Consider the following 16,118-nt stretch of genomic DNA (forward strand, 5'->3'; position numbering starts at 1 on the left):
CATTCTATGAGTCTGCGGAGTATCTCACTTCCCATGTTGGATCACTCTCCCCTTCATTTATTCTATTGGTTAGTGTTAGCAGGTACTAGACTTGTTTATGTGCTCCCTTTGACTCTTAGTCCTTTCATTATGATCAATTGTGAACTGAAATTGATCACTTGGAATAGTGAGATGGCACTGGTACATGCCACCTTGATGGGATTGAATTGGAATCCCCTGGTATGTTTCTAACTCTACCATTTGGGGCAAGTCAGCTTGAGCATGTCCCAAATTATACATCTCTTCCCTCTCTTATTCCCACTCTTATGTTTAACAGGGATCACATTTCAGTTAATTTTCAACACTTAAGAATAACTGTGTATTAATTACAGAATTAAACCAGTCATATTAAGTAGAACAGACAAAAAAACTACTAAGAGGGATAATGTATTAAGTTGTTCATTAACAGTCAGGGCTATGCTGATCAAGTCACCGTTTCCCATAGTGTCCATTTCACTTCAACAGGTTTCCTTTTTGGTGTTCATTTTATACTCTGCCTCTTTGACTTTATTCATGAATAAAGAAAAATCAACTTCTGGAAAAGAAAAACTTGCAACCAAATTTGGTTGCCCAACAGCATGTGATTCTGAATCAACTTTCCCATCTCTGGCCCTGAAGTAATCTGGCATTATTACTTTTTTTCATAAGTTTGCAATCAAAAGTCATTTTACCATGGGGCATTTGCTACCCAACAACCACACCCTAGGTCCACGCCCAGCAGCTTGAGGGGGAACCTGGGGTTTCCCAAGAAGGGTGCTGTGAGGTGGGTGGTCACCATAGTGTGACCAAAAGATCACTGGCCCCAAAGTCAAAAAACCCTGAGATTGAATCACAGTTCTGCAATTTACAATCTCTCTGACTTGGGACAAGTCACCTAATGCCTCTAAACTTCAATTATTTCCTCTAAAATCTGGTTATAACGCGATGTACCGCACTGGTTTTCCAAGAGTAACATGTGAGACGGTACTCTATAAACAGAGTTCTGTTTTTCCTCTCTGGTCATGTGGTAAAGAATTTTGAAGAACTTAGTAATTTTCCCCCAAACAATCCCCAAAGATTTTGGGGGGCCTGAATCCTACAAACACATGCACATAAATGAAAAGACACAATGGTCAAACTTCAAATGGTCAATTTCAATTGAACAAAGTCAATTTTCACCCCCCCCCAAACACTTCCAATAACAACTCAGAGAAATTCTAAATCTCCACAATTAAAAATTATGTATTAACTATTTTGATAGTACCTATTTGAAAAACAAATGTCCTTGATGGAGGTAACCCATGGACCTATGCCTCAGTAGGAGTAGGAATGATTTGATGATGTAACTTCTAATGAGGCCAAATATGGCCAAGAAAGAAAAGTGATGCAGGTAAAGTCTCTGCATGGCTGTCACAAGGGCAGGAGCCAGGTAGAAAGGGGACGTGTAGATGCTAAAGGTCAGCGTCTCCTTCTCCATGACACTGCACTGCACATATTCCTGTGTGCAGAGCAGAACTTGGGGGAGTTGCTAAATGGGACCAGGAGCCTGAGGATGGTGCAGGCAGAGTGTTCCTGGTCATTGGCTCTAAACCAGAGTTGCCAGCTTTGGCAAATAAAAGTGCAGGGTGTCCAAAGAAATTTGAATTTCTGACAAGTAACAAATTTTTTTATTATTTAGATGCAGCATCATTATGCATCTGAGTGCACTTATTCCTTGTTTATTTGAAATTCAAATGTAACCAAGTGTCTTATATTGGGGCAAATAGACCTACTATACAGCCTTGGAGGGTCCAGGAATAGTGGACCCCTCATATTGTTCTAAGACTCAGGTGTTAGGTCACAAAGAGAAGAATGTGGTAGCCAGTGTTGTCACTACAAAAGAAAGACAGTAATATGAGGTTTACTGTCCATAGAGAGAGACCCAAGGAGTTTCCATGTAACTTGGGTCTCTTGGGTCCATCCTTCCAGAAGAGATGAGTTGCACACCCAAGTTATGTCTCTTTATTGATCCAGGCACTCAATCATGCTGGAAATAGTCACTGGGCCATGACCATACTCCAGCACTGTGCTGGTCCCTGGGAATAAAGCAGTGAACTCTCTCAGGAGCCCTGAGTCCATTGGTGGTGGGGGTGGTGTGGGGGTTAGGTATTAGGTACTAAACAGCAATCTTTATACTTAATACAATAATTGCGACTAATGCAAGTTCCTGGAGCTTACGACCTGAGAAATAATAAAATAGATGACTTCTGGCATTCACTCACCTCATTCTATGTATGTGCTCTGTGCCAGGCAGTGTACCACTTGCTTTTAAAGGACTTATGATTTAATAAGGAAGACTCACCTGGGGGTAAATAAATATGAACTAAGGCCAATTCTATTTTTTTATGATTTATTTTATTTATTTGAAAGGCAGAGTTTCAGAGAGAGGGAGAGACAGCGAAAGAGAGAAAGAAAAAGAGACAGATTTTCATCTACTGGTTCACTCCCTAAATAGCCACACAGGGCTGGGCCAGGCCAAAGCCAGGAGCCTGGAACTCTATCTGAGTCTCCCACATGGGTGGCAAGAGCCCACGTACGTGGGCCATCTTCCACTACCTTCCATTATCAGGAAGCTGGATTGTAAGTAGAGTGGCCAACACTCAAACCAGAGCTCACCTGGGATGCCAGTGTCACAGGCAGCAGCTTAACTCACTGTGACACAAAGCTGGTCCTGATCTAAAGCTAATTCTGAAAAAACTGTAATGTAGACACTCTTGTGCCAATTTGTAGCAAGTCATGCAGCTCCTTTTCCACTGGGGGTGGTGGTGGTATTTTATTTGCATTTTTGGAAAGAAGTCAGAAGTTCACATTCCTTTTGCTACTGATTCAACATGTGTCAAAGTTCTGATAAGACTGAAATTTTCACAACTGGGTATTCCATCCTTTAAATGTGCATGTGAAAGACAATAAAAGATAAATGAGGGCATGCCATTTTTATCTCCTATTTAAAATCTAATCAATTTATTTAGCTCAGTTGTTCATTGTTCTCCATCCCTTTTTATCATTGTCTTGTCTTTGGAGGAGTTTCCACATAACTTTAGCTTGGAAGATGGCAAGAGTGTAAAAGCTTTGGATTTATCATGAATCTTATTTTGAAGTCACATGGTCCAGCTACAGTATAAACTGCCTACTTTATATATTAAAGGCAATATCCAGGCCAAGTTAAATATATCTTACATAAGACAGATGGGTGAGCAAGTTTATTTTTTTCTCTTCTTGCAAATGAAATTTTCTATTTGTGACAGAAGTTCATAGTTCATAAATGCTACTCTCTTTTCTGTACTGAATCTCACAAAGATTGGTGGAACAGGAATGACAAGAACATAGGCTGTAATATCCACACTATCAAGATGACGAAGGTGATATTTAATATTTCAGAAGTCATTTCTATAATTTTTATTGCCAAAGATGTGATGTGTTGAAAGATTCTTATTGGTATCTAAAATTAATGATGACAATCATATTACAACTAATAATAATGTACTAGATAAAAATTTCTGAAAAAAGAAAAGCATATTTAGCAAAGACTTTTTCTTCATTCATTTATGACCCAATGTGCTATATTGTAACCTAGAAAACTATACAGATTTTTCTCACTTTAAAAAAAATGTGTCACATTGATTATTGGATTAATAGGGTTCCTAAGAATAAAGGCTACTTTATGAAAATTTAGTACATTTTTTTAAAAAAAGTTCTTCATCAATCATGTAAAACAGATTGGATGACAGAACATTCCTCTGCAGTCAGCTGCCTCTTATATAAATGCAGAAAAATTAACAAAGGCAACGTAGATCCTTTCCCTGGGCTACAATTTCTCCACTGTTTCCATCCCTTCTGTTTTGGTCTGAGTCTTTCTACCAATTTCCACTCACTTTTGGGGCCATTTTGCTCCCTGCACTTCTCCTATCTAAACAACCAAAGCAAACATGACAAAACATGAGCTGTTATACCCACTTATTGATTAATGAGTGATTATTCTTTAACTAATGATGAATAGGAGTAGGTGTCTATCCTACCAGTTCAGCTCAGAAGTGGCAGGCCTTATTTTTCTTCATCATGTAAGGTCACCTAACATGACGTGACCATGTACATCAGTGGAATTCTTTCTCTCACCAGAATACAAGCCTTATGGGAGCAGGCACTTTCTCTTTTTATTTCCGTACCTTCAGTATCTAAAACAGGGTCCAGCTCAGAAGAGGAGGTCTATGAATAATTCTCCAATGGGTATGATAATGGATCTTCCTATTCCATAGTTGCCAGGTCCTGCCAATTCAATACCCTAAGCAGCCAATCCCCAGGTTGGCCCAGCTCTGAAATGGACTCCTACAACATCTCTTTTGGCCCATTTCTTCTGAAGATGTTTCTGAAGAAGATGTCTGATCAGAGTCTTTCTCTGCTTCAGAACTTCAATGCTCCTCAGTGGCAATAAACCCCCAACCTTCACTGTGGAATTCCTTGCCTGCAGAACTTCACCCAAATCTCCCTCGCTTGCCCTCCGTTCCCCTTCAGCTACTCTCAACTTCCAACCTGCAGGGCTTGCCTCCAATGCACAGTGGCTCCCTGACCAATGCTCTTTTCACGGAGCAACCAGGATCTTTGATAGAATTTGCATATTTTCAAATGCTGGAATATTCTATAACCCTTTCTGGTTGACAGTCTCCTGCCTGCCTTCAAGAGCTAACCATCCCTTTACCTTTCCACTGACAGCTTCTCTAACACTCCCATTCCTCTGGGTATGACCAGAAACACACCTATTAACCTAAATAAACTGACTGCTTTACCATTATTTTCTTGGTTGGCTTTCTTCCCCCTCCACCACTCCTAACAAACTATTATCTTCTTTTGTTCTTTTCTGGCACAAAGTAGATGTTGAATAAATGTTCATTGAATAAATGCTCCCAACAATAGAATTGGGAGATAGCATCTGTCAGAGTAGAACTACTGATGCAGTGAAGCTCACTGCACCCCCAAATAATTACAGACCCAAGAGCACACTGGGTACAGGCATTGGGAGCAAAGAGAGCTGGAAGATTACATGCCCTGAGGCTTTTGTCATTAGATTGAAAGTTTTGGCATCTGCCTCTCAGACAACCACACCAAAAATTGAAGCATGCCAGCTCACCAATGCTAATCACAAAGAATGTGATTGGCTATAAACCTGTTCAGGGAAGCAATTGTAGAAAGATGTGAGAGGCTGGATTTTCCACTCATTTCACAGGCCCATGTGATGAGGCAGGGTAATGAACTTACAATGCCTGAGGGTGGGACTCGCAGCCAGGGGTGAACACGATCCTGTTTCTGCTTAACCTCACATGAAGTTGACTGTAGAGCTGTCAGAAACCAGACTCCCCAAGCAAATAAACAACTCTTCCCTGGGACTTTGTTCCCTAGGCAAGGATCATGCGATCTCTAAAGAAATATGTATATTTTTGTTCAGTGAAATATTGAAGCATTCTTCTGGTACACTGATATGGAGAATGTTTTTTGAAACATATGAATGAACTAGTAGTGACATTCCCTTTGTTTCACTTCACAATGGTTTGTCTAGTAACCCCTGCCACAATGTCCCTATTGTAAAGGGAGGCTAATGTTCTGTTGACCTACTCCTTGCTGTTTCCAGCACAGATATCTAGGCCTGCCACTAGTTCAACTCAAGTAAGGCATTTCTGTTGGCAATAGCACTCTTTCACCTTCCAAATTTCAAGACTCTGTGCTAGTAGGAAAGCTGAATATGGATGATTCCCCCACGGAATTTGTTCTCTCCAATCAAGGACAACAAAATCCCAACAGAGGAATTTGTATATTTTTGCTCAATGAAATGTTGAAACGTATTTCCTTGAACACTAATGCTGAGAGCTTTTCTGGAAACATATCAATTAGTCTTGACCTTGTAAGTACCGAGTTCCTTTTTGGCTCAGATTTCATCTCTGTAATTAGAAAAAAATCATTCTTGCTGTATTTTTCAACAAGCCTATGATTAAACATGGTAAGTTAAATATGATTTGCTAAAAAAAAAAAGGATTTGATCATCATGTTTTGCACTCTATTGATCATAGTCTTGAATATAAAAATATCCAGAATAGTATGGAGTATTGCCAATAGGCCCTGTCTGCTCTATAACTGCTTCTCTGCTCTTTGGCTCTCAATTTTGGTGACTAACATTAATCTTTCCCATTAAAATACAGACATTATCACCAAATTCCCCCCCACACACACACACACACACTATCTGTGCACAGGGCTAACTTTTGTCTGTAATTGCTTTATCCCTAATATGTCAAGCACACATACAAAGCTTATGAACGGTCCCCATCACATTTGTACCCATGACCTTATCACAAATCCTTATCCTTTTTCCTCCACTGAACCCACAACAGAGCTCAAATCAGAACCAAGTATCCTCTCTAACCAAACTTCTGGTATCCCTGACCAAGTGAGCAGATCCAGCCTGTGCTAGAAAAATCTACTTACTGTTTCTATTTCTCGGGGCTGGCACTGTGGCTCACTAGGTTAATCCTCTGCCTGTGATGCCGGCATCCCATATGGGCACTGGGTTCTAGTCCCAGTTGCTCCTCTTCCAGTCCAGCTCTCTGCTGTGGCCCAGGAAGGCAGTGGAGGATGACCCAGGTGCTTGGGCCTCTGCACCCACATGGGAGACCACGAAGAGGCACCTGGCTCCTGGCTTTGGATTGGCGCAGCACCAGCTGTATCAGCCATTTGGGGAGTGAACCAATGGAAGGAAGAACTTTCTCTCTGTCTCTCTTTCTCACTGTCTATGACTCTACCTGTCAAACAAAAAAAAAAAATAAGTTGAGGGGAAATTGCTTAGAAAATATGAGTCAAGTTTCGGAGGACAAAATAGAAGCCAATAACATAAAATTCACTGATTTTTGTTTACTATGACCTACAAAGGAGAGATGAATCTAGGATTGCACTCCAAGGTTTCTCTGTTGTAGGACAAGGATAGTTCACTATACATTACCAAAATTTGGATGACCCATTCCCCTACATTATCCAATTCCCTGTGATTTGATTCTGTATTTATCATGTAATTTTCTAATAATAGCTTTTCAGCTCTGGTGCCAGTAAGAGTATTCCCTGTTAAGCCACCAACCAACAACCCAGAGGCACAGACACTCCCCATTTTATGCTAGTAATACAGCAAAGGGAAAAATTCTCATCAATGAATGTGAGTTTCCAATTGAATTCAGCCTGAATTTTCACCTTGAAAATAAATATTTGGGCTTCTTGGTTTATACATCAATATCTTTTGAATTTCATCATGAGGGTTATCCCCCAAATATTTCCAGTGGTTCATCTACTGGGTTGAGAGTAGGGCTGGACATCTCGGCCCACCGAGTTTGAATGAGACAGTGTGACCATGACGTCATTTCTGGGCTAGAGCATTTCATGGCCAGTATGAGACTTTCCAGGGCTTTCATTTCCCTTATTATGGTCATTTAGCCACATTTGAGACATTGCTGCTCTCTCACAGGTCCTGTAGGGTGGACAGTGTGAAAGGAGCACAGGTTCTCAGAGCGTGATGTTAAGAGTCAGAGAGAACTTGGGCTGGGTGGTCCATTCTAGGAATAATTTGTCATCATTTCAATGTTTTTCTGACATGAGTTACACAGTGACAGGAACTCTCAAGCAGAATGTGCTGGATATCCCTGTAGCTTTCATTTTTTTCATCATGATCCTGAATCAGTCATTATAAAGGACAAGAAGTACTTCAGGGTCCAATGAGTTGTGAAAATTACTGCATTGTATATGGAAAATTTGTGGCCTGAGACTGGAACAGAAACTGACCAGGCATTTTTCAATCACTTCATTTAATCTTTACAATCACTATTTTGGTTATATTGTATCATTTTCATCCTACAAATGATAAAATGGACACTCGAAAATTTTTCTCTAATTTATTTAGTTTTATATTATTTGCAAGGAAGACATACACAGAGAGAAAGAGAGAGAGACAAAGAGAGAGATAGAGGTGTCATCTATCTGTTGGTTCACTCCCCAAAATGCCCACAACAGCTTGGACTGAACAAGGCCAAAGTCAAGAGCTTGGAATCCAATTGAGGTTTCCCACATGGGAAACTGCCTTCCATGCATGTGCATTTAGCAGGAAGCTGGACTGGAAAAGGAGCCAGAATTTGGGAACTCTAATATGGGCTGTGGGCAGCCCAAAGAGCATCTTAACCACAGCACCAAATCCCACTCCAACACCCAGATTTCACACAGCAACTCACCTGGCATTCTCTAGCTAATATAAAGGTAGTAGGTGGACATTTGGTACTCAGGAGTACTTGCTGAAGCCACACTATCTCTGCATCACTACTTCTACAATGTTTGACATTAATAACATGTAAGTTTACTTCTATTGGTCTCTTCCTATGTTGAAGTCTTGTCCTCGCTAACAATGTAACTGCTTATAGTTATAGCCCAAGTCTTCCTTATTAATTCAGTGTGTCGAACAAGAGGTGAGCTGGGGAAAATAAATAAGCAATTATGTTAGATGTGTAGAAAAAAATAGTCTTTGACTCAGTACCTGGTATACTGTACTGTTCTGTAAGCACAGAAGTTTTCACAGGTGGTCTCTGTGAAGACTATTTTTGAAGTAAAATGGCTGAATCTGCAAACATCATGATTTCAGATAGGTTCTAAAGAGTGGATTTTACCAGAAAAGCAAATTTCATCATAATTTATGTTTCCACATCTGCTTGCAATTTTCATGAAATTTTGTTATTGTTGCTGGTACTGTTGTTGTTTTCATAATGTTCTTAAAAATGTGACTCAAAAGTTTCAAAGATAACTCTTATAAGGATTTCCTGTGTCAATGCATTGGGTTTAAATGGGCCATTTGATTATCTAATAGAATTGCTTTTAGGCTATTGAATCTTGTTCCCCATTTCATGTTTCTTCAGTTAAATTAAAATTGTTTTCTGATTGCTTCCCTAAACCTATTTATTCCTAATTTTCATTGAAGCCTCTACTGAGTAAGTTAAAAGGAAATGTCATTGCCTTTTTGTAGATACAAAAATCAGTACACTAATCAGGAGAGAGATAAATTAACCAAATAGCTCAAGGAAAATCATTTGATGTGTCTTACCATCTTGCAGTCTGAGTCTTTTCATTCTAAAGTGTGAAATAACTGGCCAATGCCATAAACTATTACTTTTATCATAAGGAATTGAAGTCTATACTAATTGTAATTTCCTTTTAGGTCTCTTTACTTCTATGACTTCTCAGTAATAATGAATACATTTGAAAATGTTAAGTAAGCATGACGGGGTTTGGATTTTATTTAAGCATTAGCCCAGGATCTAATAACCCAAAAGTAAGTGAAGAAGTGGTGTCCTTTGTTCAGACAAAAGGAGACAAAGGCAGGATGGTTTACTGATTGTGTTGTACCACAGTAGGGTTAGATACATCTGAGAGGGATTCTGGATAAGCCACTTCACAGCAGCGTGATGCTAGATGAGACACCCCCCGAGTTTCAGAGTCACTATCGACAAATGAGAATACAATCTGAAGAGCAGCTGCATCTCCTTGAGGCTAATAGTGTCATTTCTGTGTGGTGTGAGAGAAGGCTGGAGAGGGACACCATGCCAGCACCACCAAGCCTGTGCAGGCTGGAACCTGGCTGCCAGGATCCTCACCCCAGCTTTCTCACTCACCAGCCCTTAGAAAACGGTCTTAACCTAAGCTCCCTCATCAGTGTAAAGACTAAGGAGACAATAAAGATGAAAACACTTAGCAAAGTATCCTGCTGTATTCATTTACTAGGCATGCCATAATAAAATGGCATAGACTTGGTGGCTTACATAACAGAAATGCAATATTTTCTTCCCTTTCTGGAAGCTGGAAGCTCAAAAATCAAAGAGACAACAGAGTTGGTTCCTTGTGAAATATCTCCTAGGCTTGTCCATGGCCATCTTCTCCCTGTGTCTTCACGGGGTCTTCCCACCATGCATACATGTTTGTGTACTAACCTCCTCTTTTGATAAGGACACCAGTCGTGTTGAATTTGAATCCACCCTAATAACTGCAGTAACTTGAATTACCTCTTTGAAAATCCTATTCCCAAATACAATCACATACTGGGGATTAAGACTTGAACATATGAATTGGGAGAGGAGACACAAATCAGCCCATGAAGCTGGCCTATAAGGAAGACTCCAAAAATGCTGCTGCAGATTCTTCTATTGCTGTTATTGTCATGCTTCTTATTATGAGAATAGTTAATGAAATAACTGTACTACTCTCAGAAAGCAGTAAGTCACCAATGCCAAAGTAACAATAGGCTGGCTTCTTATATTTTATTTCACAGATGACATTCTAATCACCAAGATATTTAAATATGGCTTTCAGCCCCATCATGTGATTCAGGAAAATTCTGAGTGCAAGCTGTGGTAATTTCCCACAGTAGTCGAAGAACTAATAGGGTCAGGATCCAAGGTTCAGTTCATGCTTAGGCCAATTCCATTTTTTTCTGTTGTGCAGAATGTACCCCATCCTTGGTCAATCACACCACAAGTAAAAGTCATTGTTTCATAATGAGAACAGGGCAAGAGGTTGTGCATGGATCAGCAGAAACTTGTGGGCCGTGACCAGGAACACAGCCCTTCTCAAAGTGAATAAATGATTTCTTATAGATCTTTCTTTTTCAGAGTCGAATAGGAAAATGCTTGAGAAATGACGACTGTGCCCCAAAGAAGTAGCAAGTAGAAAATTAACTTTGACTTTCCCTTTTTAGAGGATTTAAGCTAATAAAATGAAATTATTGGAACCAATAGAAACATTGAATGGTCACCCTCTTAATTTACTTCTCATTCCTCTTATAATGTCCTTGGAAGATATGAAAGCATTCCACTCTGAGGGAATAATGGAGGAATAAAATCTTGGTTATACTTTTTGGCATGGATACACATAGTTTATTTTTCTATCAAAAACCCCTATCAACAATTCATATTTGCAATAATATTTGTTGCATAATAGATATAAATGAAAGGTTTATATATTCAATAACCTATCTTCAAAATTTTCAAATTACTATAATTTAGAATCAGACATTTACATAGAACTTCAGCTGATGAAGAAAATTTTAAAAGAATGATTCTCTTCTTTCCATTGCAAATCAATTGGATATTTAAATTAATCTCTTCTGTCCAAATATGCTTTTTTGTGACACTAAATTCAATAAACTTAGAAGTACCACTTGTAAAATATGCCCTAAAGAAATACTTCTAACGTGGTTCTCTCACTAGGAGAAAATAACTGATAGCACTCTGTGCAAGCTACAGTTTTATTGAATGCTATTTTTATATGTTTATGCTTCTGACATATTTCAACACTTAGAAATCTATCATTCAGATCACCACATAGAATTTATTAAGGTTGAACATCTCTTTATATCCCACCCTGCAAAGTCTCTCAAAGAAGTCATCAGGTCTTTTCAACTCAAAGTCCTTTAGGGCTACAAAAGACAATCACTAAAGCATACTCCCCATAGCGACAGTAACCCTGAGTTGGCCCCAAACTTAAGGTAGCTCTATAAACTTAACACAGCTCTACAATAACTCTAGATGCAAATGATACTCAAAATTTCCCCTGGCCAGGCACATTAGGGACTAGGAAATAATTAAGAAATATCCTTCTTCATACTGAAGACAAGACACCAAGAGTACAATTGTAGGCAGATTGTATTTGCCTTTAAAGTATTAAAGTGGCCTTTAAAGAAATCTAATTTACTACAAGCTTAAATACCAAGAAAACAAATTTTTAAGTACTTTGATTATCATACAAACTCCATAGATACAGCTAACCATAGCTTCTGCTCAGGGATATACCTCCCTAGTTTTGCATAAGAATAGTTTTCAGTTTTTGTATTAGCCATCACAACTATCTATTTTTCATTCTTATCGTTTAGTAAATGTTATAAGAAAATTATTTCTTTGTTACAAGGTGCAACTAAGTGAGTAAATGGACCTTCAAAAGATTAGGTAATTTGTGTAAGCTACCACATCTAGTAAATGCAAGTGTAAAGATCTCAACCCTGGTCTGAGCAACTCCCCAAACCTGTGTTCATTCTGGCATGCACAGGTGACACTAATTTTGTCTTTAAATATTTCGAGAACATGAACAAAGAGATAGAGGCTTTGAAGAAGTGATGTGATTGGAGTCTGCTTTAACACATGGTTTTACTTGTGCATGTATTTGATAATTTTAGAATATTGCTATAAACTCAAGATATATATTTTTGAAAAAGAAGTGTTTTTATAAATGAAATCAGTACTTTATTGATTTCATCTGATGTCATTTTTTTCTAGCTTGCTAACATTGACATAGGATAAAGAATTTTCTTTTTATGAGGAATTGCAAAGAAAACTTAAACATGCACAACATAAATTCATACCCTATTTCTTGGTCAGAATTACGTTTCTCTTAGAGCAATTCCTTTTATCCTCTTTCCTTCACTCTCACAATTGTTCTGCCTTTTCTATTTAGGTATTTCTTTGATGGTGCATTTTCAGGTATTAGGTAGCAAGAAGACAGGGGGCTGAATGCCATTTCAGACCCAGCTACGTAGCAACTTGGCTTCTGTTCCACATGGTTGGGTGGAAAAATAATTGTTTAGTATTTAGCCTAATACTTAAGACTGTGTCCATGTCCCGCCTCTGAACAGCTAGGCTTGATTCCTTACCCTAGGCCCTGACTTCAGCTTCCTGCTAATGCACAACCTGGGAGGCAGCAGTGATGGCTAAGGAGACTGGATTTGTGCCACCCACATGGGAGACTGCTTTTGCCCTGGCCCAGCTCCAGCTGCTGTGAACATTTGAACAGTGAACTAGTGGTCGGGATTCTCTCTTTCTCTTTCTATGTCCCACATCCCCAACTCTCAAATAAATGTAATGATTTTAGAATTTTAAAAGATAAAAATAAAACTGTGAACAATGGAATTAAAAGTTTATTTTTGTGCAAAAATTTTGAAATTTATGCATATGAGCAGTTTTCAAAAAGGACATGGAAAGTATGTATTATGAAGTAAACTATACATGGATTTTAATTTTTTTGCACCAAAATAAACATCTTTCAATTTCATTTTCCACTAACTTTTTGAAATACCTTTATATACATATACATGAAGAAATAAACCCCATTAGTTTTGTTTCTGTACAGAACTCCGACAAATGATTCCAGCAGTAGGGTGCCACTGAAACAAATTCCTAAACATATAGAAATGACTTTGGAACTATGGAATGGATAGCAGCTAGAAGAGTTTCGAGGTACATTCTGGAAACAGGGATGTGAAAGGCGATTCTGGTGAGTTCTCAGCAGGAAATGAGGAACACGTTATTGGAAATTGGAAGAAAGGCTAACCCCAGTATAAAATGGCAAAGGAAACAGCTGGTCTGTGTTCTAGTGCGTTGTTGGATATTTAGGTCAGTAAATTTTTAAGAAAAAAAACACTGAGGAAATCTCTTGGGTATTCCTAAATGCTTACAGTCAAAGGTGAGAAAAGAGAATTACAGGAATTGTGAAGCAAAAAATAATCACAACTTGGAACTCTGAAAAATTTCTCTGCATATCCATATTGCAAAGAAACAAGTTCCAAAGAGAACGCTATGAATATAGCTGGACACCATTTGACAAAATGATCCAGGGGGAGACCAATAGACTTAATCAGCAATCTCTGTAGAAGCCTGGACTAGAGCTGCATGTCAGTAGGCACACAGGGCACAGCAAGACTGGACACCACGAAGGAAGGCTGTTGGAATTCACAGATTTGACATGATAGGACAGTAGAGCTGTTTTGTTGCAAATGGGCCCTACTCTTGAAGAAGAGGGAAAAATGGCCCCAAAAGCAATTCAGAAATGATCAAGTCCACCACTTTGGTTTCAATAGGCCAGACAGCTTCTGTCTAGAGCTGTGAGAATGAGGTTACCCTGCAGATCCAAGTGGCTGGTACCACCTCCCAGGCAGAGGTAGTACAAACCCTACCCCAGTGGGTCAGGGAGGCAGGTCTATGGCGTGAGCATCTCCAAAGGTAAAGACAACTAACCGAAGAGGATTAAGCCATCGACTTCAATGGAATTTTCCTTGCTAAGTTTTGGACTTGCTTGGGAAGAATGACACCTTCTTTCTTTGCTATTTTTCGTTATTAGCATAGGGGTGTCTACCCTGTGCCTGTCCTACTATTGTATTTTGGAAGAGCATAACTTACCAGGAATGAAGGGTAATTTTGTCTCACCAGTTAATTGCATCTTGAGTCCCCTCCTTGTCAGATTTACATGATATTTATATGAGACTCTGGACTTCACCCTTTGGAGTTCATGCTGAAATGGGTAAGACTCTGAGGGCAGCCATTGAGGTGGAATATATGCATTTTCTATGTGAAAGGGACTGGTTTGGGGCATGGGGAGAATGGGTTGGGCAGAATCCTGTGGATTGAATTTGTTCTTGAAAAAGTACACTGAGGGAGGAAACTCTCTGAAGCTAAAAAGATTCAGTGGTTTATATTCCACAGATAGATCATCAGACCCTTTTTTTTGCATAATATAAGTTAAATATGCTGGGAAATACCCACTTGCCTTAGTCAGCGGTGGGAAGAAAGAGAGAATTTATACAGAAAAACACAAGGTTCATTCAGAGCCTAGAGGCAGAAAGTGTTGGCCTGTTTTTATCTTCCAGAGATGTTTAACAAAAGTGTGATGTCACATAGATCTTTCTGAGCTGAATAACTGCGGGATTCCATGGTGACCTTCACATTTGAATTCACACTCCTACTCAATGGGTGGCTTTCTTCAGAACAAAAGTTTTTATTTACATATTTGTTACAAAGTCCAAAAAGACTGCAAGGAAAGAAAATGGGACAATTGAACAGCAGCCCATGCAGAACAATTAATAATATGGTGACTGAGGGATGAAACATACATACACTGAGTGCGTTGGCTGTGATATAATTCCTATTTAGCTGATTTCCAAAGAACAGTGACTCACAGATGAGCTGTAAACCTTAGGCTTTATGTTTTGTAAAACACCAAACCAGTGTATCACCATTTTGTATGTGAACTTGGGCATAAAGTCATTATCTTCTGGTTTGAAAACAGAGCTGGTGGCCCAAGGGAAAGGATCAAATAGTCTAGAAAGATACTCAAATACCCAAAGGGGATATCGTATAGGAAAGGAGGGAGAGTAACACATTCCTTCTCTTCTGTTTCAATTCTTTCTTGCTAGAAAATAATTATTGTCATCACTTACAGGGGTCAAAAAACTTCACTGGATTTTCTGAAGGCTTCAACAGTCTGCACCGAAGCTGCTAATAATGTCCCCCAGAGTCTGGCTCTCAGAGAGTTTCTGAGAACTGAGAAAGCAGACGGGAGTGTATACTGCTATAAAGCTCAAGCATTGCAAACCATTCAGACCGAATGTTTCACAAATGTCAAGTTCTTTTGAGCACATATTGAAAACAAGTAGAGGACAGAGGGGAGTATCCTGCCCAGGCCTGTACCTCACCTCCAAGGAGTCTACCTCAATCCATGAAAGAAATCTCACACTATCTCCCATCAAATGTAAAGTCACCTATTAGCAAGCAGGATGAGCTTTCTGGAGCTGCAGGGTCTCTCTCTCTGTCTTAAGATACAGACAGCATCCACTTGTCTGGAATGCCCATTTCAAAGAGAACTCCGGATCAGTTCTGATCTTGACCCTCTTGGACAAGGGCGTCCACAGGTCCAGAGTGCACACTGGAGTCCACTCTACTGACACACAGGGCTTGGCCTGTGGATATCTTCTCCTGTACAGCCATTCAGGTAGGTGGTAGGTCCTGTATTGCCACTGTGACCCATCTCATAAGCCACATGTCACTCACTTCAATTAACTAAACCTGAGGCATTTGCTTAGAATAAGGAACTCATCTACTAATTAGCACTCCCCAGGGTGTTGACTATAGGTTAACTTGTATTTTACCATGAAGTAACATATTTAGGGTAAATTATTGCATAGATAATACTTTTCTCAGTAGAGGACTAAGCATTGCAGCTGGGGTGTGAAACTT

Source organism: Oryctolagus cuniculus, chromosome 16, assembly GCF_964237555.1.
Source record: "Oryctolagus cuniculus chromosome 16, mOryCun1.1, whole genome shotgun sequence".
Lineage (NCBI taxonomy): Eukaryota > Metazoa > Chordata > Mammalia > Lagomorpha > Leporidae > Oryctolagus > Oryctolagus cuniculus.